Source organism: Urocitellus parryii, chromosome 16, assembly GCF_045843805.1.
Source record: "Urocitellus parryii isolate mUroPar1 chromosome 16, mUroPar1.hap1, whole genome shotgun sequence".
NCBI classification, from domain to species: Eukaryota; Metazoa; Chordata; class Mammalia; order Rodentia; family Sciuridae; genus Urocitellus; species Urocitellus parryii.
In genome coordinates this window covers 24,000,834-24,024,790 of record NC_135546.1, presented here as the reverse complement: position 1 = coordinate 24,024,790, position 23,957 = coordinate 24,000,834, and the positions used below count along the sequence as shown (strand labels likewise).

The 23,957-nt window shown below is 48.7% G+C and overlaps 2 pseudogenes; one reads left to right on the top strand and one right to left on the bottom strand.

The window, feature by feature from the left end:
• Positions 1-637: 637 nt before the first annotated feature.
• Positions 638-5,861, top strand: LOC144250645 (arylsulfatase D-like; annotated as a pseudogene).
• A 73-nt stretch (positions 5,862-5,934) lies between these two features.
• Positions 5,935-15,822, bottom strand: LOC144250644 (olfactory receptor 6C76-like; annotated as a pseudogene).
• Between the last annotated feature and the right edge of the window lie 8,135 nt (positions 15,823-23,957).

Sequence of the window (23,957 nt, the reverse complement as noted above, 5' to 3'; positions counted from 1 at the left end):
TCCTCAGGGGAGCAAAACTTTTCTTATGGGAGGTCACTGAGTGGTCAGCTTTAGGCGCATGAAGAACAAGGTCTGAGCTTTTATAGCTTAGCTCCCACCAGATGCATCCTCCTCCAAGGGAGAAGGGAAGAGAGTAGCACCTGTCATCTGACAGTCCGTGGGGAATTCCTTGAGCTCTAGGGGCTGGGTCACTGCCTTTGGGATTCGTATCTACAGTGAGATTCTCAATCTAGTTTTGCAGTCTGACTGCAAAAGCTCTTAGGTGAAGTGTTTCATCTTCACTTTGAATTTTGCATCTGAGAAACCTGGTAGGAAACTCAGGGTGCACCCTTCGTGGATGCTGATGGGATATTTAAAGCACACAGGCCCCCTGGGTTGCATACTCCCCCCCCAAAAAATAAGAAAAAGCCAAAAACTTTGCCTTTGTGTGTGACATCGGTCATCTCTTCCTTTTAATGTAATTTTGTTGGGGTCCATCTTCCTCTAAGAAGCCCTGCGATGTAACCACAGAGTTATTGTGACAAGGGGTCCCCCATAACCCACCCTAAGAGGAGAATGTCACCACGCAGATGTGCATTTCGTACCCCGAACCCACCTGAGGTCCTGGCTGAGCCCAGACTGCCTGGGCTCAGAATCCATGTCATTCCCCAGCTGGACAAAAGCGTCTCTCACAGCCCGTTTTTATAATCACTGTGAAACATCTGTCATTCATGACTCCCAGAAAGTGAAACGGGCAAGGTGTGTCTCTGTGCCAGCCCCCCAGGCCAAAGCCAAAATTCAAAATCTGGGGTGCCCTTTGTTTCTTTGGCATCAGTTGAGGTGGGGGGAGGGCTGTAGGAGGATCCGCCCAGGGTGAGCCTCATTTGTCCTTTGCAAACTCAGAAGTGGGCGCACTAAGACAGGTGCCACGCAGCCCCGGGAAGTTCCATGCAGGCCTCGTTTGAGGCCCAGAGCATTCCCAGCCCTTTCCTAAGGGACATTCATCTGATTTTCTCAGGACCCTCAATATCGACCGGCTGGTGGAGGAGGGCATGAAACTCACCCAGCACCTGGCGGCTCCCTGCTCTGCACCCCGAGCAGAGCCACTTCGATCAGGTGGGTGTCGCGGGGACCCTGGACAGCAGCTCCCGGCTGCAGCCTGGACCCCATCGCCACTCTAGCTGGGTAGTGATCCCGCAGATACTGGGAAATTGAAAGGTAATGTGCCCTCCTGTTACCTTCCTGCAGTGTGTGCTCCGAAAAGGACCTCGTATGCCCTCACCCCTCAGGACCCTCAGCCCCCGTGGGTGTTAAAACCCTCGCACAATACTGGGCATGGTGGCGCACGCCTGTCATCCCAGTGGTTGGGAGGCTGAGGCAGGAGGATCACGAGTTCAAAGCCAGCCTAAGCCAAAAGGAGGCCCTAAGCAACTCAGTGAGACCCTGTCTCTAAGTAAAATGCAAAATAGGGCTACAGAGGGGGCTCAGGTGTTAGATACCCCTGGGTTAATCAAATGGGAGTCACAGATAACCACACACCTCTTCCTGAGGTCTAGATCGTCCCTAGCTGATTTGGGACACACAGCACGCTGCAGGTTCTGCGGGAATCGTGCTGATACTCAGAGAAAAAAATTGCTCAGGGAAAAAACACCCAACACAAATGTCTGTGCACGTCTGGTACAGGAGAAATGTTCTTTTCCTTCTGATATTTTCCACGTACCAGCTCTTGTCTCATCAAATTGCCAGGTAGGTGCCCTTGGTAGGCTGTGCAGAGGGAGCCTTCTGGGACGGGATGACCACCATCATTGGTGGATGAGAAGCAGAAATACGGTGATTGACAGGTGAGATACAATGCTCCATAGATGATGATGGTGATACCATCAATGAAGGAAGTTGGATTAATGATGCTCAATTGATAGCAATCCTGTCAATAGATAATAGAGGAACAGGTGATAGCTAATGATGGGTGATAGAGGTATATAGAGGTGACAGATGCATAATGCACATACAGGTGACAGATAAATGATGTGTGCATAGAAAGGGGATAGATGCAACATAATGGTACCTGGATGATAGGTAATGATAGATAGATAGATAGATAGATAGATAGATAGATAGATAGATATACTGGGTTGGTTCTCATGATAGGCAAGGTGTGTCCAACTTATGCAGCTGACATTGGGGCAGATGATGCTCAGTGGTGGGCTCATGCTGTGCACAATAGCACATTCAACAACCTCTCTGATCTGCACCCACTCCCTACCCAGAGCACCACCTCCTCACCTTCCCCAAGTGCTGACAGCCAGATTCTTGCCCACTGTCCCCTGGTGCCCCGAATCCCTTTGCTAAGACCTGTTCCTGGCGAAGGGAACATGAACCTTGCTCTGCTGTGGGATCCGCAGGAATGGACAACGATGAGTACCTGGTCCTCTACTAGAATGCAGGCTCAGGCGGGCTTCCTGCCAACGAAACCACTTTTGCAAAAATCCCAAAGGAGCAAGGCTATGCCATCAGCCTCATAAGTATTCGAACACCTGATTCCCCTCCCATCCAATTGTCAAGGGACCAATTTCGTCTGGAGGAAAAAAAAAAAAACTTTCATCCTTCTCGGCTTCCTGAGTTGGTATCTGGCTCCACTCCAGCCCTCTCGGATGGTTTTCAGTTCAGAAGTTCTCCTCATTGCAGAGGTTTGGGGTTCTTTGATTTATATTTTGCCTTCTTTCCTTCTATGAACCTGTCTATCTTCTTCAGCCCCAAGGAATCAGAAAGCTCTTCAGAGGCTGGCTCCACCACCTGTAATTCCAGTAGCTTGGGAGGCTGAGGCAGGAGGACCGCAAGTTAGAGGCCAACCTCAGCAGTTTAGCGAGGCCCCAAGTAACTCAGCAAGACTCTGTCTCTAAATAAAACACAAAAAGTGTCGGGGATGGGGCTCGGGGATCGAGTGGCCCTGAGTTCAATCCCTGGTACCCAAAACCAAAAGCAAGTCTGGTTGAGGTCACTCATAGCCTCTGCGGATTCAGGATCTGCTCTTTGGAGGTTTTCTTTCCCCTGACTGCATCCAAATGGCCCCGGGGTTCTTTGTCCCAGGCAACAGCGTGTGCCCTTTGTGTGGCTGACCACCCACCACCACTTGCAGGAAAGTGGCACCAGGGTGTGAGCTGCGCGTCCCGCGGTGACTACTGCCACCACCCGCTGAACCACAGCTTCCACTATTTCTATGGACTGCCCTTCACCCTGATCAACAACTGTGACCCTGACAGACCCCCAGAGCTGGGGGTCACAGTGGCTGCCCTGTTCAGCCGCTATACCAGAATCCTTGCTCTGGACGTCCTGACGCTCACGGCTGCCAAACTCAGTGGCCTCCTCTCGGATCCCTACACCGCAGTCGGGCTCATGGCCAGCCTCGTCTTCACCACGTGGTTCTCTGGAAAACTGTGTGCTCATGCGGAACCACCAGGTCACCGAGAAGCCCATGGATGTGGGGAGCACCACCAGACGGATGCTGCAGGAAGCCACGGCCTACATTCAAAGGTGGGGACCCTCACGATCTGGGGTGGGGGGGCAGTTTCTGAGCTGTGAGCTACCCTGGGGTCCCATAGCACCAGGTGCATTGAAAAGGTCCAAACTCACACTTCATTCACAAAGGAAAGGAAGCTATCCTTCTTCATGGCTACATAGTATTCCACAGTGTATATGCTGAAGGATTTCTTTATGGAGTCACTTTGCCCACGTCTGTCATCCTAGCAGCTGGGGAGGCTGAGGCAGGAGGATGGCAAGTGGGAGGCCAGCCTCAACAACTGAGAGAGGCCATAAGAGACTCAGTGAGACTCTGTCTGTAAATAAAATATCAAAAGGACTGGGGAAGGGACTCAGTGGTGAAGAACCCCTGGGTTACATCTCTGGTGCTAAAAAGAAAAAAAAGAAAAAAAGAAGAAGAAAAAGGAAAGGTCCAACCTCTTTGTATGAATTGGTTTCCACACTCGGATCTCTGTGTTGAGTTACCGGGTTGCACTGGAAAGTATCCAAGTAGTGGTCGTGCATCAGGGACTCCTTCAAAGGCCCAGGGAATGCCTGAAACCCCAGAGAGAGTACCCAAGCATTCATATGTAAGTAATAAATAAATATTCATACATATACAACAATATATAGCTATTTCCCTATGCGTACATACCTATGAAGATATTTAATTTATAAATTAGGGAAAGTCAGAAATTAGCAGCACCTAATAATAAAATAATAATGATGGCAATGTTCTGTAACACAGGGTGGGTGGGTGGGGTGTCCCGTCCCTCCCTCTCAAAATATCTTCCTGTAGTATACTGACCGTGGATATTGTTTTACTCAGACAAAATTGCCACTGTGAGCAAAGATCCCAAGAAGAACACTTGGAGGAGGAAGAGTTTATTTGGGGCTCATGGTTTCCAAGGTTCAGACCATGGTTGGCTGACTGACTCCATGGCTCTGGCCCAAGGGGAGCAGAACAAAATGGCGGAAGGGCCCGGAGGAGGAGAGCAGCTCAGGACAGGGCACCAGGAAGCAGAGAGAGCTCTGCTCACCAGGGACAGGATAGAGACCCCAAAGGCACAGCCCAGGGATCCCCTCCTCCAGCCACACCCCACGTGCTACAGTCATCACCCAGTGAGTTCATCCAAGTGGATTAATACACTTCTAGGTCACACCTCTCATAATCTAATCATTTTACCTGTGAACTTTCTTGCATGGTCTCACTCATGAGTTTTTGAGGGGACCCCTCACAGTGAAATCCCAGCAGGTGAATCCAGGTCACAGACGCAGCACATTCAAGGTCCACTGTGGACACCATCATCTCCCATCCATAATTCCAGTGGTTTTCTAATTTCACAAACAAGGACAGGCCCTTTCTCCTCTTTGTGTCCCAGCTGCACTTCCACACTCCTCTGGTGACCTTGAAAGCCTTCCTCAGGAGAAGCCGCCATGGTTTATACAGAGACAATGTGGAGGGGATGGAGTGGTTTGTAGGTAAGTCAAGATCAAGAACGGGGGAGAGTACACCCCACTCGTGTCACTTGTTTGTTCATTTCTTCCCAGTGATAGTCTAATTTTGCACAAAACCAATCATTTTGTTAGCACTCAGTTTTGTGAGAAGCTGTCATTCAGCGTCACCCTTAGTGGTTACAGGAAGCAGAGAGACAACGTTAGCTTTCAGCATCGTGGAGGAAAAGGGCTCTGCTTTTGGGGCTTGGGGACACGCTAGAGAGAAGCAAGAACTTGCAGACTCTTCCATCTGCGAGGGTTTCATGGAGACGTGGAAGCCCTCACAGGTCAGGTGACATGTCCTTGCACGAATATCCTGACATCTGAACTACGTGAGAGGCAGATGTCCCCAAGGAGGACAGTAGCTCACATCTCTCGTGAATTGGCCTCTGTGCCTTCAGGGGTAGGAAGGACTGTTGGTCTCCACGGTGCAGGGAGATACTGCTGGGTTTGCAGGTGTCCCCTGCTCTGCTGATCATGGCCATCATAAATTTTATTGCTATTGGTTGTGCTTCCTTACATGTGGGCTGGAATCTGTCATGGCTTTTCCCCGCCCCGACCACCCTCTCACCCTTTTATTAGGGCACTTGACCCCACCGGCACTGCACATCAAAACCATGCCTGCTGACGACGTCCTGGATATTTCTTTGCAAGTCTCTCCTGGTTTTCGAGGTGATGCGGTGCTAAGCAGATCTGGGCACGACAGTCTCAGCACTGTGATCACACATGTCCCTGTGGTCTCTGGGCAGGGTGCTCTTTCTGTGACGGTCCAGTACAAGGTGGCTTGTGTAGAGAATGGGAAGCGCATGCCCCCAGCTGAGACCCGCGTGGGCGCTCCCTCTGACACCTTCCACCTTCTCCACAGTTAAAGCCCTCCAAGCCGTTGATTAGAACCATCTGACGAACTCCACGATCACCTATTAGGACTCCGATCATGGAGGGTTACTGGAGGCCACAGATGAACACCAGTAGCTGGGGAGGTGCAACGGGATCTACAGAGGTGAGGGGCTAGCCAAGGGGAGGGACGGAGACAGGGAGCCAAAGGAGTCCGCATCGGAGGTCCCAGAGCATGGAGACTATGGAGGAGGAGGGGGGGGATGATGATGAAGAGGAGGAGAAAGAGACAGAGGTGGAGGAGGAGATGGAGGAGGAGAAGGAGGAAAAGAAAATGGAGGAAGGAGAGGAGAAAATAGAGGAGGAAAGGAGATGAAGAAGGAGGAGTAAGAAATGAAGAAGGAGGGGAGGAAAGAGATGAACAGTAGAAGAAGAAGGAACAGGAGGAGGAGGAGATGTAGGAGGAGAAGAAGGAGCAGGAGGAGGAGGAGAAGGGGGAGGAGGATGACGAGGAGGAGGAGATGGAGGAAAGATGATGATGAGGAGGAGGAGGGATGAGGAGAAAGTGGAGGAGATGGAGATGGAAGAGGAGAAGGGAGATGTTGAGGAAGAGGAGAAGAAAGAGGAGAGATGAGGAGGAGGAAGAGGAGAGAGAAGGAGGAGGAGGAAATGGAGAGGGAGAAGGAGATGGAGGAGGAGGAGATGCACAAGAAAAGAAGGAAGGGTGGAGGAGGAAGAGAAGGAGAGGGAGGAGATGGAAGAGGAGATTGAGGACGAGAAAGAGGAGATGGATGAGGGGAGAAGAAGAGAAAGGAGGAGGAGGAAAAGGAGAAGCAGGAGTAGAAAAAGACGGAGGATATGGAGAAGGAGGAAAAGGAGGAGGATGAGATGGAGGAGGAGGAGGAAGAGGAGAATAGGGAGTAGAAGAAGGAGGAGATGGAGGAGGAGGAGATGGAGAAGGAGGAGGAGGATAAGAGAAAGGAGGAATTGGAGGAGGAAGAGAAGGTAGAGGAGGAGGAGAAATAGAAGAAAAAAAGGAGGAGAAATGATGATGAGGAGGATGAAAAGGAGAAATGAGGAGGCGGAAAAAGAGAGGGAGGAGGAGATGGAGGATAAGGACAAGGTGGTGGAGGAGGAGGAGGAGAAGGAGTGTGAATGAGAGGAGGAGGAGAAGGAAAGGGAGGAGTAGGAGGGCGAGAAGGAGGGGGAGGAGTAAGAGTAGGAAGAGGAGGAGAGATGAGGTGGAGGAGGAGAGATGATGAGAAGGAGAATATAAAGGAGGAGGAGGAGATAGATGGAGGAGGAGGAGGAGGAGGTAATTAGGAGGAGATGGAGGAGGAGTAGGAGAAGGAGATGGAGGAGGAGGAGGAGATGGAAGAGGAGGAGGAGATGGAAGATGAGGAGAGGAGATGAAGGAGGAGGAGGAAGAGGAGAGAGATGAGCAGAAGAAAGACAAGGAGGAGGAGATGGAGGAGAAGGAGGAGGAGATTTAGGAAAGATGATGATGTTGATGAGGAGGAGGAGAAAGAGAAATGAGGAGGAGGAGGAGAGAGAGAAGAAGGAGGAAGAGATGGAGGAGGAGGTGATGGAGAAGGAGCAGGAGAAAAGGGGGAGGAGGAGAAGGAGAAAAGATGAAGAGGTGGAGGAGGAGAAGGAGGGGAGGAGAAGGAGAAATGATGATAATAAGAAGGAGGAGAGATGAGGAGGAGAGAAGAGGAGGAGGAGGATAGGAAGGAGAAGGAGGAGGAGATTATGAGGAGGAGGAGATGAAAGGGGAGGAGATTGAAGAAGAGGAGAGGAGATGAAGGAGGAGGAGAAAGAGGAGAGAGATGAGCAGGAGGAGGACAAGGAGTAGGAGGAGAAGGTGGAGAGATGGAGGAGGAGGAGATTTAGGAAAGATGATGATGTTGATGATGAGGAGAAGAATGAGTAATGAAGAGGAGGAGAGAGAAGAATAAGGACGAGATGGAGGAGGAGGAGAAAAGGGGGGAGGAGGAGAAGGAGATTAGAGGAGAAAGAAGAGGAGAGAAAAAGAAGAGGAGGAGATGGATGAGAAGTAGGGGATGAAGGAGAAGGAAAAGGAGTGTTAGGGGGAGGAAAAGGAGAAGGAAGAGAAGGAGAAGGAGGAGGAGGAGAACAAAGAGGGGGAGGAGGAGGTGGACGAAGAGAGGGAGGAAAGGAGGAGATGAAGGAGGAGGAAGAGGAGAGGGAGCAGGAGGAGAAGTGGGAGAAAGAGGGGAAAGAGGGGGAGAAGAAGAAGGAGGAGATGAAGGAGATGGAGGGCAGGAGGAGGAGGAGGATGAGGAAGAGAAGGAGGAGATGGAGGAGAGAAGATGATGTTTATTATGAGGAGGAGGAGGAGAGATGAGAAGGAGGAGAAGGAGAAGAGGGAGGAGATGAAGGAGGAGGAGGAAAAGATGGAGGAGGAGGAAAACCAAGAGGAAAAGAGACATAAGGAGGAAGAGCAGAAGAAGGAGAAGGAGGAGGAGGAAAAGAAGGAGATAGAGTAGGAGGAGAGATGAGGAGGAAGAAGAGAAGAGGGAGGATAAGAAGGAGGAGGCAGAGGAAGAACAGAGAAAGACGGAGGAAAAAAGGGACAAGGAGGATGAGGAGAATGAGTGGGAGGAAGAGGAGGAGGAGGAGGAGAAGGAGAAGGGGGGAGGAGGAGGAGGAGAAGGATAGGGAGGAGAAGAGGAGGAGACAGAGGAGGAAGAAGAAAAAATGGAGGAGGAGGAGAGATGAGGAGGAGAAAAAGGAGAGGGAGGGAAAGGAGGAGACGGAGGAGGAGGAAGAGATGGAGGAGGAGGAGAGATGATAATATTGATGAAGAGGAAGAGGAGGAGACATGAGGAGGAGAAGAAGAAGGAGGATAGGGAGGAATAAAAGGAGGATATGGAGGAGGAAGACATGCAGAAAGAGGAGGAGAAGTAGGAGAAATAGGAGAAGGAGGTGAAGGAGGAGAAATGATGATGAGGAGGAAAAGAGATGAGGAGGAGGAAAAGGAAAGGGAGGAAAAGGAGGAGGGATGAAGGATAAGGAGGAGATGGGGAGGAGGAAGAGGAGGACGAGAAGGAGGAAAAGATGGAAGAGGTGGAGGAGACAGGAGAGAAGGAGAGGAGATGAAGGAGAAGGAGAAAGAGGAGATATATGAGCCTGAGGAGAGGAAAGAAGAGGAGGATGAAGAGAAGGAAGAGGAGGAGGAGCAGCATTAGGAGATGAAAGTGAAGGAGAAGATGGAGAAGGAGAAGGAGGAGAAGGAAAGATGATGATGATAATGATGATGATTATGAGGAGGAGGACATATGAAGGGAAGGAGGAGAGGAGAAACAGGAAAAGATAGAGGAGAAAGAGAAGAATGGGGAGAAGGAGGAGCAGAAGAAGAGACACGAGGAAGAGGAGAAGAGACGTTGTTTAGGAGGAGGAGGAGAGGGCGGAGAAGGAGAAGGAGATGGAGGAGGCAGAAATATAGGAACAGAAGAAGAAAGACTGAGAGGAGGTGGAGGAGGAGGAGGAGGAGGAGGAGAAGGAGAGATGATGAGGAGGAAGAAGAGGAGAGATGAGGAGGAGGAAAAGGAGAGGGAGGGGAAGGAGGAGGAGATGGAGGAGGATGAAGAGAAGGAGGAGAAGGAGAAGGGGAGATGATGATGTTGATGAGGAGGAAGAGGAGGAGGGATGATGATGAGGAGGAGGAGTGGTAAGAGAAGGAGGAGAAGGAGGAGGAGATGGAGGATGAGGAAATGCAGTAAGAGGAGGAGAAAGAGGGGAAGGAGGAATAGGTGGTGTAGGAAAAGGAGGTGGAGGAGGAGAGATGATGGTGATGATGAGGAGGAGAAAGATGAGAAGGAGGAGAAGAAGAGGGAGGAGAAGGAGGATGACATGGAGGAGGAGGAGGAGATGGAGGAGCAGGAGGAGGAAGAGGAGATGGAGGAGGAGGAAGAGATGTAAGAGGAGGAAGAGATGGGAGAGGCGGAGAGGTGATGACGGAGAAGGAGGAAGACGAGAGAGATGAGCCGGAGGAGAAGAGGAAAGAGCAGGAGTAAGTGATGGAGGAGATGGAGGAGAAGGAAAAAGAGGAAGAGGAGGAGGATGAGGTGGAGGAGGAGGAGAGATGATGATGTTGATGATGAGGAGGAATAGGAGGAGAGATAAGGAGGAGAAGAGGGCGAAGCAGTAGAAGGAGAGTGAGAAGGATGGGGGAGGAGGAAGATTAGGAGAAAAAAAGAGGCAGAGGAAGAGTAGAGGAGGAGGAGCTAGGCAGAATGAGAAGGAGGGGAGAATGAGGAGAAGAGGAGAAAGGACAGGAGAGGGAGGAGAAAGAAGGGGAGGAGGAGATGGAGGAGGAGGAGAGGAGCAGGAGGAGATGGAGGAGGAGGAGAGATGAAGATGAGAAAGAGGAGGAAGAGGAGGAAAAGAAGAGAGCGAGAAGTAGGAGATGGAAGAGGAGAAGGGGGGAGGATGAGGATGAGGAGGAGGAGGAGGAGAAGGAGGTGGAATAAGGAGGATTAAAAGGGGGAAAAGATGAAGGCGTAGGGGGAGGAGAAGGAGGGGGACAAGGAATGATGGAGGATGAGGAGAAAAAGGAGGAGATGGAGGAGAGATGATGATGATGCGTAGGAGGAGGAGAGATGAGGTGGAGTAGGAAGAGGAGAGGGAGAAGAAGCAGGAGGAAGAGGAGGTGCAAGAAGAGAAGGAGTAGGAGGTGGAGGAGGAGGCAGAGACAGAGGAGAGATGATGAGGAGGAGGAGAAAGGAGAGTTGAGGAGAAACAGGAGGAGAAGAAAAAGACGATAGAGGAGGAGGAGAAGGAGGGAGAGGAGAAGAAGGAGGAAAGGAGAGAAACGAGGAAGTGGAAGAGGAGGAGAGTGAGGAGAAGGAGGAGAAGAAGGCAGAGAAGGAGAATACAGAGGAGGAGGAAGAGATGGATAAGGAGAAGGAGATGGAAGAGGAGGAGGAGAAAGAGCAGGAGGAGGAGGAGATGGATTAGGAGGATGAAGATGAAGAAGAGGAGATGGAGAAATGATGATAATGAGAGACGATGTGATGATGATGAGGAGGAGTTGGAGGTATGAGGAGTAGGAGCAAAGATTAGGAGGAGCAGGAGGATTAGGAAGAGGAGGAGGAAAGAAGAGAAGGAGGAAGAGATTGAGGAGGATGACAAGGAGATAGAGGAGGAGGGGGAGGAGGAGGAGGAGGAGATGAAGGAGGAGCAGGATATTGAGGAGAAGGAGGTGGAGTAGGAGGAGAAGTAAGAGGAGGAGTACAGAAGATGAAGATGATGATGAAGTGCAGGAGGAGAATTGAGAAGAAAGAGGAGAGATGATGCTGATGAGGAGGAGGAAGAGAAGAGATGAGCAAAAGGAGTGATGAGGAGGACCAGGAGGAGGAGGAGAGGGAGGAGAAGAAGGAGGAGATGGAGGAGAACGACGAAGAGATAGAGGAGGTGGAGGAGATTGAGGAGGAGAAGGTGGAGGAGGAGGAGTTGGAAGACGAGGAGAGGAGATAATGGAGGAGGAGAAGGAGGAGAAGGAGGAGGAGGAGAAGCAACAGGAGGAGATGGAGGAGGAGGAGAAAAAGGAGAAGTAGAGGAGATGGAGAAAAAGAGGGAGGAGGAGAGAGATGAGCAGGAGGAGTAGAAGATGGAGCAGGAGGTGGAGAAGGAAGAGATGGAGGAGTAGAAGGAGTAGAGGGAAGAGACGGAGGAGGAAATGGAAGAGAAGGAGGTGGAGGAGGAAGAGATGGAGGAGGAGGAGAGATGATAATGATGATGATGATGATGATAAGGAGGAGGAGGAGGAGAGATGAGGAACAGTAGGAGAGATGATGAGGACGAGAAGGAGAAGAAAAAAGAGGAGAGATGAGGAGGAGGAGGAGAGAGGAGGAGGAGGAGGAGGAGGAGATGGAGCAGAAGGAAGAGGAGATGGAAGAGGAAGAGGAGATGGAGGAGGAGGAGGAGAAGAGAGATGAGTAGGAGGAGAAGAGAAATGAGGAGGAGTAGAAGAAGCATCATAAGGAGGAAGAGGAGACGGAGTAGGAGGGTGAGATGGAAGAAAAGAGGAGAAGAGAAAGGAGGAAAAATTGGAGGAGGAGGAGATGGAGGTGGAGAAGAAGGAGGAGGAGGAGATGAAGGAGGAAGAGGAGGAGGAGAAGGAGCAGGAGGAGGCAAGGAGGAGGAGAAGAAGGAGGAAGAGGAGGAGGTGGAGGAGGAGATGAAAAAGAGATGATGATGTTGATGATAATGAGGAGAGATAAGAAGGAGGAGGAGGAGATGGAGGAGGAGGAGGAGAGAAAGGAAGAGGAGGAGGAGAGATAATGATGATAAGATGGAGTAGAAGAAGAGATAAGGAGGAGGAAGAGAAGATGGAGGATAAGAAGGAGGAGATGGAGGAGGAGCAGGAGGAGATGGAGAAGAAAAGGACAAGGAGGACAAGGAGAAGGAGTGGGAGGAGGAGGAGAAGGAGAAGGAGGGGAGGAGGAGGGGGAAGAGAAGAGGAAGTAGGAGGAGGATAGGGAGAAGAAGAGGAGGAGATGGAGGAGGAGGAAGAAAAGATGGAGGAGGAGGAGGAGAGATGAGGAGAAGGAAAATTAAAGAAAGGAAAAAGAGGAGGAGATGGAGGAGGAGGAGGAGAGATGAAGACGTTGATGAGGAGGAAGAGGGGGATGCATGAGGAGGAGATGGAGGAGGGGATGGAGGATGAGGAAGAGTTGGAAGAGGAGAAGAGGAGATGAAAGAGAAGAGGAGGGAGGGGTAGGAGGAGGAGGAGAGGGAGCAGAAACAGGAGATGGAGGAGGAGTAGAAGGAAGAGGAGGAGGAGCAGGAGGAGGAGGAGATGCAGAAGAAGGAGAAATATGAGATGGAGGAGGAGGAGAAGAGGGAGGAGGAGGAGGAGGTTAGGAGGAGAATGAGTAGAAGATTGAGGAGAAGGAGGTGAAGAAGGAGGAGGATATGGAGGAGGAGGAGAGAGAGATTAGGAAAAGAAGGAGAAGAAGCTGGAGGAGAAGGAGGAGGAGATGGAGGAGAGATGATGATGTTGAAGAGGAGAAGGAGGAGGACAAGGAGAAAGAGGAGGAAGAGATGGATAAAAATGAGGTGGAAGAGGAGAAGTAGGAGGGGGAGGGAGAGGAGGAGGAGAGTGAGGAGAAGGAGAAGGAGAGGTAGGAAGAGAAGGAAGGGGAGGAGGGGGAGGAGAAGGGGAGGAGGAGGGATGATGAGGAGGAGGAGGAGGAGAGATGAGGAGGAGGAAGAAGAGAATGAGGAGAAGAGGGGATGGAGGAGAAAGGAGAAGGTGGAGGAGGAAGAGATGGAGGAGGAGGAGAGAGAGGAGAAGGAGGAGAAGATAGAGGACAAAGAAGAGGAGATGGAGGAGAAAGAGGAGAAGTAGTGGGAGGAGGAGAGAAGAAAGAGGTGGTGGAGGAGGAGGAGGAGGAGGAGGAGGAGGAGATGGAGTAGAGATGATGTTGAATATGATGAGGAGAAGAAGAGAAGAAGGAATAGGAGGAGATAGGGAGGAGAAGGAGGAGGGGATGGACAAGGAGGAGGAGGAGGAGGAGAAGAAGGAGAAGGAGGATCAGGAGATAGAGGAGGTGGAGGAAGAGGAGAGAGATGAGGAGGAGGAGATGGAGGAGGAGAAGGTTGAGGAGGAGGATAACAAGGATAAGGAAGAGGAGAAGTAGAAGCAGGAGGAGTAGGAGGAGAAGGAGCAGGAGGAGATGGAGGAGGAGGAAGAGGTGAGATATTTGGAGGAGGAGGTGAAGGAGCAGCAGGAGGAGGAGATGATGTAGGATGAGAAGGAGGAGGAGGAGGAAGAGGAGAAGGAGGAGATGGAGGAGGAGGAGGAGGAGGAGAAAGGAGGAGGAGGAGAGATGAAGATGATGATGATGAGGAGAATGAGGAGAAGGCAGACGGGGAGAAGAAGGAGGAGGAGGAGGAGGTAGAGAAGGAAGAAAAGAAGATGGAGGAGGAGGAGGAGAACGAGGCATATTAGCATGGCATGTTTGTTACAATCAATGAAGCATTACTAAATTTTGTCCATGGGTCACTCAGATTTCCTGAGTTCCACTGGTGTAGGATTCTGCTTCAGGAACACCCACCTCCATGAAGGTAGCATGTCCCCTTGGCTCTTCTTCATCATGACAGTACCTAGATTTCCTCATCTTTGATGACCTTGATAGCTTTTAGGAGCACTGGTCAGTTATGCTATAGGATCTCCCTCTACTGGAATTTGTTTAAAGTTTTTCTAATTATCATCCTGGGGTCACTGGTTTCTGGTAGTAGATGACAAGAGTTAAAGGGAAATTTGTATCACACCATGGCAAGGGCACATGTCAACATGACCTGTCACTATTAACCTTGACCTTGATCAGCTGGACAAGAAAGGGTTTGTAAATTTTCTCCCACTCTAAAGTTACCAGCATCGATTTTTTTTTTGGGGGGGGGGGTACTGAAGATTAAACTCGGTGCATTCAACCACTGAGCCCCATTCCCAGGCCTATTTTGTATTTTAAGACAGGACCTCACTGAGTTGCTTAGCACTTCACTTTTGCTGAGGCTGGCTTCAAACTTGTGATATCCAAGCCTCATCCTCCCAAGTCAGTGGGATTACAGCAGAGCACCAGCAGGTTTTTGTTTGTTTGTTTCTTTTCCTTTTTTATTTTTATAATTTTATTTATCTATTTGTTTCTTTTTTGTGCTTAGTGATTTGAACCTGCATGCCAGGAGAGCTCTAAATCACATTCCCAGTCCCCCAGCAGATATTTGAACTAATATTTTTTTCTTCACTCTATACTAAAATGGTCTTCATGTTCATTGAAAAATAAAATAAAATGAAACCAAAAGAAATAGAGCTGCTTCTTCTCCTCCTTCTCCTCCTCCTCCTTCCCCTCCTCCTCCTCCTCCTTCTCTTCCTCCTTCTTTTTGAGACAATGTCTTGCTAAATTGCTTATGGCCTCACTAAGTTACTGAGGCTGGCCTCAAGTTTGCTATCCTCCAGCCTCCACAGCCACTGGGATCACAGGTGTGTGCCACTGTGCTGTGCTTAGCAGCAGAGCATTGGAAAGCTTTCCCTCTGAATATCTGAGAAGAAAGCACTCTCCCCCTGATCAGCACATCCCTGCTGGCTTTCTGGACCAGATCATTCCTGAAGCAGTAGATGAAGGGATTCAGTAGGGGTGACACTATGGTGTTGAAGAAAGCCACTCCTTTGTTGAGGGTCATGTGCCCAGTTTGCATGGGCTTCAGGTACATAATTATGCAGTAGCTGAGCGACACCACCAGTATGTGGGAGGAGCAGGTAGAGAGGACCTTGCTGCGGCCCCCAGATATGGGCAGGTGCAGAACAGTGCGGCAGTATGACAAAACCGTCACCAGCAGAGTGCTGACCAGGGTGCACATGGCCACCAGGAAGCTGACCAGCTGCAGAATCCTGGTGTCATCACACACCAGCTCCAGCAAGGGGGTGCTGTCACAAAAGAAGTGGTTGGGGATGCGGGGACTGCAGAAGTGCAGGAACAACATCCAGGCACACAGAACCCCAAGGACCAAGACGCTGGTGACCCAGCAGGCCAGCACCAGCCAGCTGCACACCCGGGGCTTCATGAAAGTGGGATAGTGCAGCAGGTGGCAGATGGTAGCGGTCACCAGCCATAACAGCCAGCAGCAAGGACTCCACTGTGCCCAAGATGAAGAGGAGCCTTCTTTGCATAAAGCACCTGGCACGGGCAATGGTCCTGTGACCGGAGAGGAGGTGTGACAGAATCTGTAGGGTGACCGTGGACATGAACCCCACTTCCAGCAGGGAGAAATGGCGCAGGGAGTAGTACATAGGAGTGTGCAGGTGGCGGATGGCCAAGGTCAGGGTGATAATGAGTAGGTTTCCCAGGATGGTCAGCATGTAATGAGCAGGAGCACAGTGAAGAGAAGAAGCTGTAGCCCTTGTACGTCTGTGAACCCTAAAATCTCCAAATCCAGCGCAGCAGTGAGGATGGGTTCATGAGTTGTCATTGCCAAGGCACCAGGCTGGAGGTGGCTGCTCTCCTAGCCTGGTCCCTGTCTCTGCTCCTGGCCTGTCTTTAGTCTCTTGGTCTGTGTGGCTTTTTGGAAATACAAAGACAGTTAGTGCCTATTCTGCTGCTCTGAGAAGATGAGACAAGTGACATTTATTACAGTGCTGGTCATGGTGTGAATGCCACAGGAATGCTGGCTTATGTAGCCCACAATGACATCACTTCAGGAAGTAATACTTACTTTCATCATGAGAGTTGGCTCCTGCTTCCTCCAAGAGGACTGCTCTCTGATGAGTAAAAACATGGTGTGGGGCACACCTGTCATTCCAGGGACTCAGGAGGCTGAGGCAGGAGGATCACCAGTTCAAAGTCAGCCTCAGAAAAAGCAAGGAAGTAAGCAACTCAGTGAGACCCTGTTTTTGTTAATTAATTAATTAATCTATGTATTATTTATTTATTTTTTTAGTTATCTGCAGACACAACATCTTTGTTGGTATGTGGTGCTGAGGATCGAACCCGGGCCGCAAGCATGCCACACAACCGCGCTACCACTTGAGCCACAATCCCCAGCCCGAGACCCTGTTTCTAAAAAAAAATACATAATATGGCTGGGGATGTGGTCCAGTTGTTAAGTGCTCCTGAATTCAATCCATAGCAACCCCCTGCAAAAAGAAAAACAACAATAACAACCACAAAAAAGAGAGATATAATGTGGGACACAAACAGGAGACACATACATACTTGAGCACTGTGTAGTAGTCACATTAAAAGAAACAGGAAAGCCAGGGGCTAGAGCAAACCTCTGTCATCCCAGGAACTTGGGAGGCTGAGGCAGGAGGATCACAAGTTTAAGGCCAGCTTCAGCAACTTAGTGAGAACCTGTCTCAAAATAAAAATAAATTCATAAATAAATAAATAAAAATATTCAGAGGTGTAGCTCTGTAGGGCATGGCTGCCCACTTCCTGGTCTTGGCAGTGCACATGTGGCTGGAATGGCTCCTGGTGATCAGCCAGAAGGAGGTGCTGTGGGTGGTGATGGAAAAGGCCAACCACCTCCAGGATAGGTCTGGGACTCTTCAGCCCTTGTGGACAGCTCGTGCTTCCCTTACAGACTATGGGATGGCTGTACATGTGAACTCGCTCCACCCTCTGACCTTTATCCTGATTGGCTCCTGTGCAGTATATAAGCTGTGTGTACTTCCTCAATAAACGAGATCCTGCTTCAACTTGTCTCCCTGGTGCGTCTGATTGTCCTCCATCGAGGGAGGGCTGGGTGTGGGCCACCAGTCGACCTTTACCTTTCTTGGCTCGTCTTGGTCAGGGTGTGCTTTCCCACTTCTCCTGCCAGTCAGGAGGAGATGGGGGACTAAAACCCCCACATCTGGCACCCGAACAGGGATGCCGAACCTCGACACCAAACCCGGATGCCAAGGAAGTATCGGCGAGCCAAGCCAAGGGAGTTCAAGGTAAGGGTATCCCTGGAAAGATGGGGCAATCTTATACTAAGTAAAATGACCCTGACTGGGAAGCCATTGTTAAGGAGCCTCTTAGGTCACAGAGAGTCAGTCCTCCAGCTGCCCAGGAGGAGAAAGATTGAAGACCTCCCTCTGACAATGGCCTCCTAGATCCTTTTGATCCCTGGCCTGGTCCTCTGGGTTCCACACCAAGTGCCCCTGTCCCGGAACACGTGATAGAGAGTTAGGATGGGGAGTGGCCTCTGCCATATTATCACCCCTCCCGCCACGGAAATTCTATGCCAGAAAAGCCAGGTAAGCCCCCATCTTGTATGGCTTTCCTGGTAAATGCTTACCCTGGGGGCCATAGACCAGCCTTATGGTATCCCTGGGAGGCCCAAGATTTTAAAGAACTCAAAAAGGCCATCTTTGAAGATGGACCTAATTCACCCTGGGCTGAAACCCTCCTCTTCCAGAGTTTGGCCCACCAACAGTGTACCACCCAAGACTGGAAAGACTTAACGAAGGCTGTGCTTCCTGGTCCCCTGTACCTGAAGTGGTGTGATTTCTTTAATGAGGAGTGCCACATTCAGGCCGAAATGAATCAGGCTTTAATATCCCGGTTCCTGTAACTTATGGCATGCTGTCAAGGTCCAGTGATCAATTTTCCACAGGCCTTCAGCAGGCTGCTATCCCTGCCCCCTACCAGGAGCAGGTATCGGCTTTAGGACTGACAGCATGGAAGAAGTTGGAGGGAGGCCCCTCAGAGCCCTCTATAGGAGGAGTAATTCGGAGGGCTACCAGGGATCTTGCCACCTTTAACAAGAGTATGGAAAAGACCATCCAAAGAAAATTCCCCCCAGGGCCCCTTCGGGACCAGTTTGTCAAGATGCTGGTCTGGGAGGGGATGACCACAGACCACAAACTAGCCTGTGCAGGGATGAAGAACAGATCTATGGGGAAGTGGATAGTGGCCACTAAGGATTTTGGTACTCAAACCCACCAATCACAGTCATTGGTCGCAGCCTTGCAGGCCCCAATGGCTTCGCTTGCTGAGGCCCTTACTAGTGCTCTCACCTCTTCAAGTGGTGCCGGGAAAGGGATTTGTTATGGATGTGGTAAACAGGGCCATTTCAAGAGAGAGTGCCCTACAGGTCGAATAAGACCCGGTGCCCAACAGGGACGTCCGTCAGATTGGACCAAGGGTCAAACTCCGCCTTAGATACCTTGCCCCCATGTAGAAAGGGATTCCATTGGCAAAGGAATTATAAGTCCAAATTTGATATTGAGAGGAAGCCTTTAAATTAATAAGGGGTGCCCTCCAGCCCCAATACCCAAAGGAGGCACCCCGCCTAGTGGCCTGCCTAGGGTCCACTGGACAGACCCCATAATCCCTGGAATTAGACCCAAAATGGATATCTTCACAGCAGGGAAAAAGTTGCACTGCTTGATTGACACTGGAGTGGATCAGACAATATTAAGGAAAGAGGAGGTTCCCCCACTATGGAAGCGGATTCCCAAACCTCAGTTATTGGGGGTGGGGGTGATACAAGGTCTGGAGAAACCAAGGATTGGCTTACTTGGAAGGATATAGATGGGAGTCAGGGAGAGTATGCCTTCTGGTGGCATCTGGCCTGACAGCTGATCTGAAGGGACAGGATATTTGGGGGGAAGCTGAGGTGATCATCACCACAGATCACAAAGGGTTATTGACGATATCCTAGAGAAAGAGGGGTGCCAACAAGAGTTTGGCCCATCGGGACCCCTTAGCGATTACCGGGGGGATCCACTTTTTGAGACATTGAGGCGGAACACTCCTGCACCCCGTGTGAGGCCTCAGCCCTAATCCTAAAGGCCACTGTTCTTACCATCCCCACCATTCAATGGCTTCCGGGCCCTCCAGTGTGGGTGGAACAGTGGCTACTTCCCCTAGATAAACTACAAAAGCTAAAGGAGATAATATCAGAACAACTGACCCCAGGGCATATTAGGTCCTCCCTGAGCCCTTGGGATAGTCCTGAATTTGTCATACAAAGGACCTCAGGGAAATGAAGACTGTTACGGGACCTAAGAAAGGTTAGTGAGCGGATGATTGCCGTGGGTACTCCCTCGCGAGGGCTACCCTGGATCCCCTCCATCCCTTGGGATTTGGCTCTCATTGTGATTGACATCAAGGATTGCTTCTTTTTTATTCCCCTTGATCCCCAGGACTGTGAGAAGTTTGCCTTCTCCGTTCCCTCTGTTAACTTCCAGGGGCCAGACCAAAGATATGAGTGGGTGGTGTTACCCCAGGGCATGGCTAACAGTCCAGCTTTTGTCAGCATTATGTTTCACAAGTCCTGCAACCTCTTGGGACGTGATCGGACGTAATTCTATATGTTTGCATGGTTATGACATCATTATTGGGACAGCGGACGCCAAAGCGTTAAGCTCCACCTATAAGGAACTCTCTTACAGAAGGGAGGATTACATATATCTAATGACAAGGTCCAGACCTTACCCCCTTTTAGAATTCTAGGGGCTGAACTTAAGTTGGACTATGTCTGTCCCCTTAAGCCTCAATGACTTTTCCAGTCATCCTACACCTTGGTGGAATGACAGAAACTGTTGGGCGAACTCCACTGGTTAAGGCCCTGGCTTCACCTGCCTACAGAAGACCTGCTTCCACTTTTCGACACTTTTCGAGATAAAGTCTGATTCGAGACCCAATATGGCGGAGGGTGGGGAGGCAGCGCTTTCAGTACCTCCTCAATAATGGGATCAGAGAGACACATTAATATGCTTAGATTCTACCTGCTGAGAAACTTCTAACAAAATTCCGCTGAAGTGAGACCTGCCGGGAATTAGTAGGATTATTGGAGATGACAGTTTGCCCCAGATGAGTGAATCTCCGCCACGTGGCGTGGAGGTCCAGGCCCGCCACCCACTGCCTCTGCATGGCGACCAGCCTCCAAGGCGGCTCAGAAGGCGCGGTGCAGGGACCCTATGAAGAGGTCTCTAACCAAGCCTTCATGAAATAGCGAACTGGGAATGGAAACCAACCGAGTTTGGGTCAGACCAGACAGGCCAGTCCCACCCCTCTCTTTCGACACTCTGGTAAGGAGCCTGGGGCCCGCCATAGCAGAGAGGTGATGTCACCGAAGTTCAGCCAATGAGATTCCTTCCCAGTGGAATCCGCTTTAGCAGGTGTGTGACTCCCACCCCCACCAGATACAAACAGCAGGGAAACCTCAAAAATCTCTCTGTGGGCGTGACTGTAGGGGCCGAGGGACTCCCGACCCCCAAATGGCCCTACCGCCAGCGGTGTGGGAGTGTCTGTAGGGGCGGAGGGAAGCAGAGGGGACTCCCGACCTCGAACTCCTACTACTGCCAGTGGCATGGACGTGACTGTAGGGCCCGAGGGAAGTAGAGGGGATTCCTGATCCCCAACTCCCCTTACCACCAGCGGCGACACCCAAGGTCTTAGCTGCCAGTTTCCGAGGGTGTGCCCACCAAAGGGGTCCAGAAAAATTAAAATGTCGAATCCCAGATCACCGCTCCACAGCACTGGGGCTTAGATGAATGACAGAGTGAGTGCTCACTCATTCAGAAAATAGGGCACGCAGTGGGGCTGCAAGTGTAACCAGATCCTTGGGGAACTGCCTACGGTGAGCAGGACCTGGATGGCTGGCAGGAGGAAGGGGGGAGGGGCCGGAGAGTGAAATGGCGCTGGACTAACAAGTTTGAGAGACTCCCAGGAACCGCCTTACAGGGATTTCTGTTGGCACATAGAGGGCAGAAGTTCGGCTCGGAGGGCACAGCTCCGCCTACTGGAAGAGAAGAAAATGGATCTCTAAGACTTTACTTTTTTTAGTTTCTATTTTATTAGTTTTTTTTTCTCCCCTTTTCCTTCTTTCTTTCTTTCCCTTTTAAAGTTTTATTGTTCTTTCCATTCTCCTCTATTCTATCTATCTCTCTCTCCTTCTTTCTTTTTAAGAGCACCTTTCTTCCCCTAACCCCCAACTTTCATCCCAAGCATTACATCTTCCATTATGTGTAATTGTCTAAATGCAAATAGGTGAATGTTCCGAGGCTGTCTATAGGGCTCCTAAATACGTAGCTATTACCAAGCACCCTGATCCAATCGCCTGTTAATATCCCCCTTCAGTAGAGCAATCTTCCAAATTAGCCAAGACAAACTAACCCTCATACCATCATAGCACCTAACCTAAACATAAAGTCCTAAGACCAAACAACAAATCACTATATGCATACAGAATCCAGAAGCCGTTTATGAATTGAATGAATCAGCTTTAAAGTACAGTAAAGTGCAACATTTCTAGGCAGAGTCTCCCACCACAAAGGAGAGACCACAGAGATATACAAAACCAAAAAAAATTATAGGAGAAAACAGAAACACAGTAGTTAAACAGAGTTGGAAAGTAACGTGAACATGAAAAAACAACGTAAAAAAGGAGTACAAACAATTCAGGACAACTTAAATCTACAGGAGAACCTAGAGACATCAGAAAAATTGACAGAGAAAAAACTCAAGGCATACCTGACTCAGATGGAATGGAATCTTAGAGAAGTCATTAGACAGCAAGTTGAAACAATGAAAGAATACTTTGAAAACGAATTGCATAAGCAAATTCAAATTTCAAAGAAGGAACTCTACCAGGAGATAGAGATTAAAAAAAAAATCAAACAATAATGCTAGAAATGCAGGAAACCATAAACCAAAGTAAAATCTCAAACAAGAATATTACAAATAGACTAGATCAAAGAGAAGTCAGAACATCAGATAATGAAGACAAAGTTTATCAACTCGAAAAAAAAATATAGTAAACACAGAAAGGATGTTAAAAAAAAAATCACAAGCAATCCAGGCAAGAGATATGGGATGTCATAAAAAAAACAAACTTGAGAGTTATTGGGATAGAAGATGGCATAGAGGTTCAAACCAAAGGAATGAACAATCTACTGAATAAAATAATCCTAGAAAACTTCCCAGATATGAAAGATGGAATGGATTGCCAAATCCTGGAAGCCTACAGGACCCAAAACATCCAAAACCGTAATAGACCAACTCCAAGCCACATAATTATGAAGATATCCAACATACAGAACAAGGAGAGAATATTAAAAGCTACAAGAGAAAGAAGGCAGATTACATTCAGGGGTAAACCAATTAGGTAAACGGCTAATTTTTCATCACAGACTTTGAAAGCAAGAAGATGCTGGAACAGTGTATTTCAAATGCTGAAAAATAATGGATTCCATCCAAGGATACAGTATCCAGCAAAATTAATCTTCAGATTTGACAATGAAATTAAAATATTTCATGATAAACAAAAGTTAAAAGAATTCGCAGCCAGAAAACCAGCACTGCAAAGCATCTTGAGCAAAACACTACGAGAAGAGGAATTGAAAAACAGCACCCAAAACTAACAGTGGGAGGTAACTCAGTAAAGGGAAGGAAAAAAATAACCAAAAAGGATAAACTAGCAATATTAAAATAAATAAATAAATAAACAAGCATGACGGGAAATACTAACCATATATCAATAGTAACCTTAAACATTAATGTCTTAAATTCACCAATCAAGAAACATAGTCTAGTAACCTGGATTAAAAAAATTCCAACAATATGCTGACTTCAGGAGACTCATATGATAGGAAAAGATACACAGGCTTAAGGTGAAAGGTTGGGAAAAATCATACCACTCATATGGTCCTTGGAAGAAAGCAAGATTGGCCATACTCATATCAAATAAAATTAACTTCAAACCTAAGTTAATAAAAAGGGATAAAGAAGGACACTATATACTGTTAAAAGGAACCATCCACCAACAAGACATAACAATCATCAATATGTATGCACCAAACAAGGGTGCAACGTTCATAAAAATAACATTCATAAAACAAACTCTCCTCAAGTTCAAGAGTCAAAAAGATCACAACACAATAATTATGGGTGACTTCAACACACCACTCTCTCCATTGGACAGATCCTCCAGACAAAAGCTGAATAAATAAACTATAGAACTCAATAACACAATCAATAACCTAGACTTAACTGACACAAATAGAATATATCAACCATCATCAAGTGGATATATGTTCTTCTCAGCAGCACATGGATCCTTCTCAAAGATAGACCATATATTATGCCATAGGGCAACTCTTAGTAAATATAAAGGTATGGAGATAATACCATGCATCTTATCTGATCATAATGGAATGAAACTGGAAATCAATGATAAAAGAAGGAAGGAAAAATCCTGCATCACCTGGAAAATGAACAATATGTTACTGAATAATCAATGGGTTACAGAAGACATAAAGGAGGAAATCAAAAAACTCTTGGAGATCAATGAAAATACAGACACAACATATCAGAATCTATGGGACACAATGAAAGCAGTTTTAAGAGGGAAATTTATTTCCTGGAGTTTATTCCTCAAAAAAAGATAAAAAAAAAACAACAACAAATAAATGAACTCACATGTCATCTCAAAACCCTAGAAAAGGAAGAGCAAAACAACAGCAAATGTAGTAGAAGGTAAGAAATAATTAAAATCAGAGCAGAAATCAATGAAATTGAAACAAACAAAAAAAAAACATTGAAAAAATTTTTAAAACTAAAAGTTGGTTCTTTGAAAAAATAAATAAGATCGACAGACCCTTAGCTATTCTA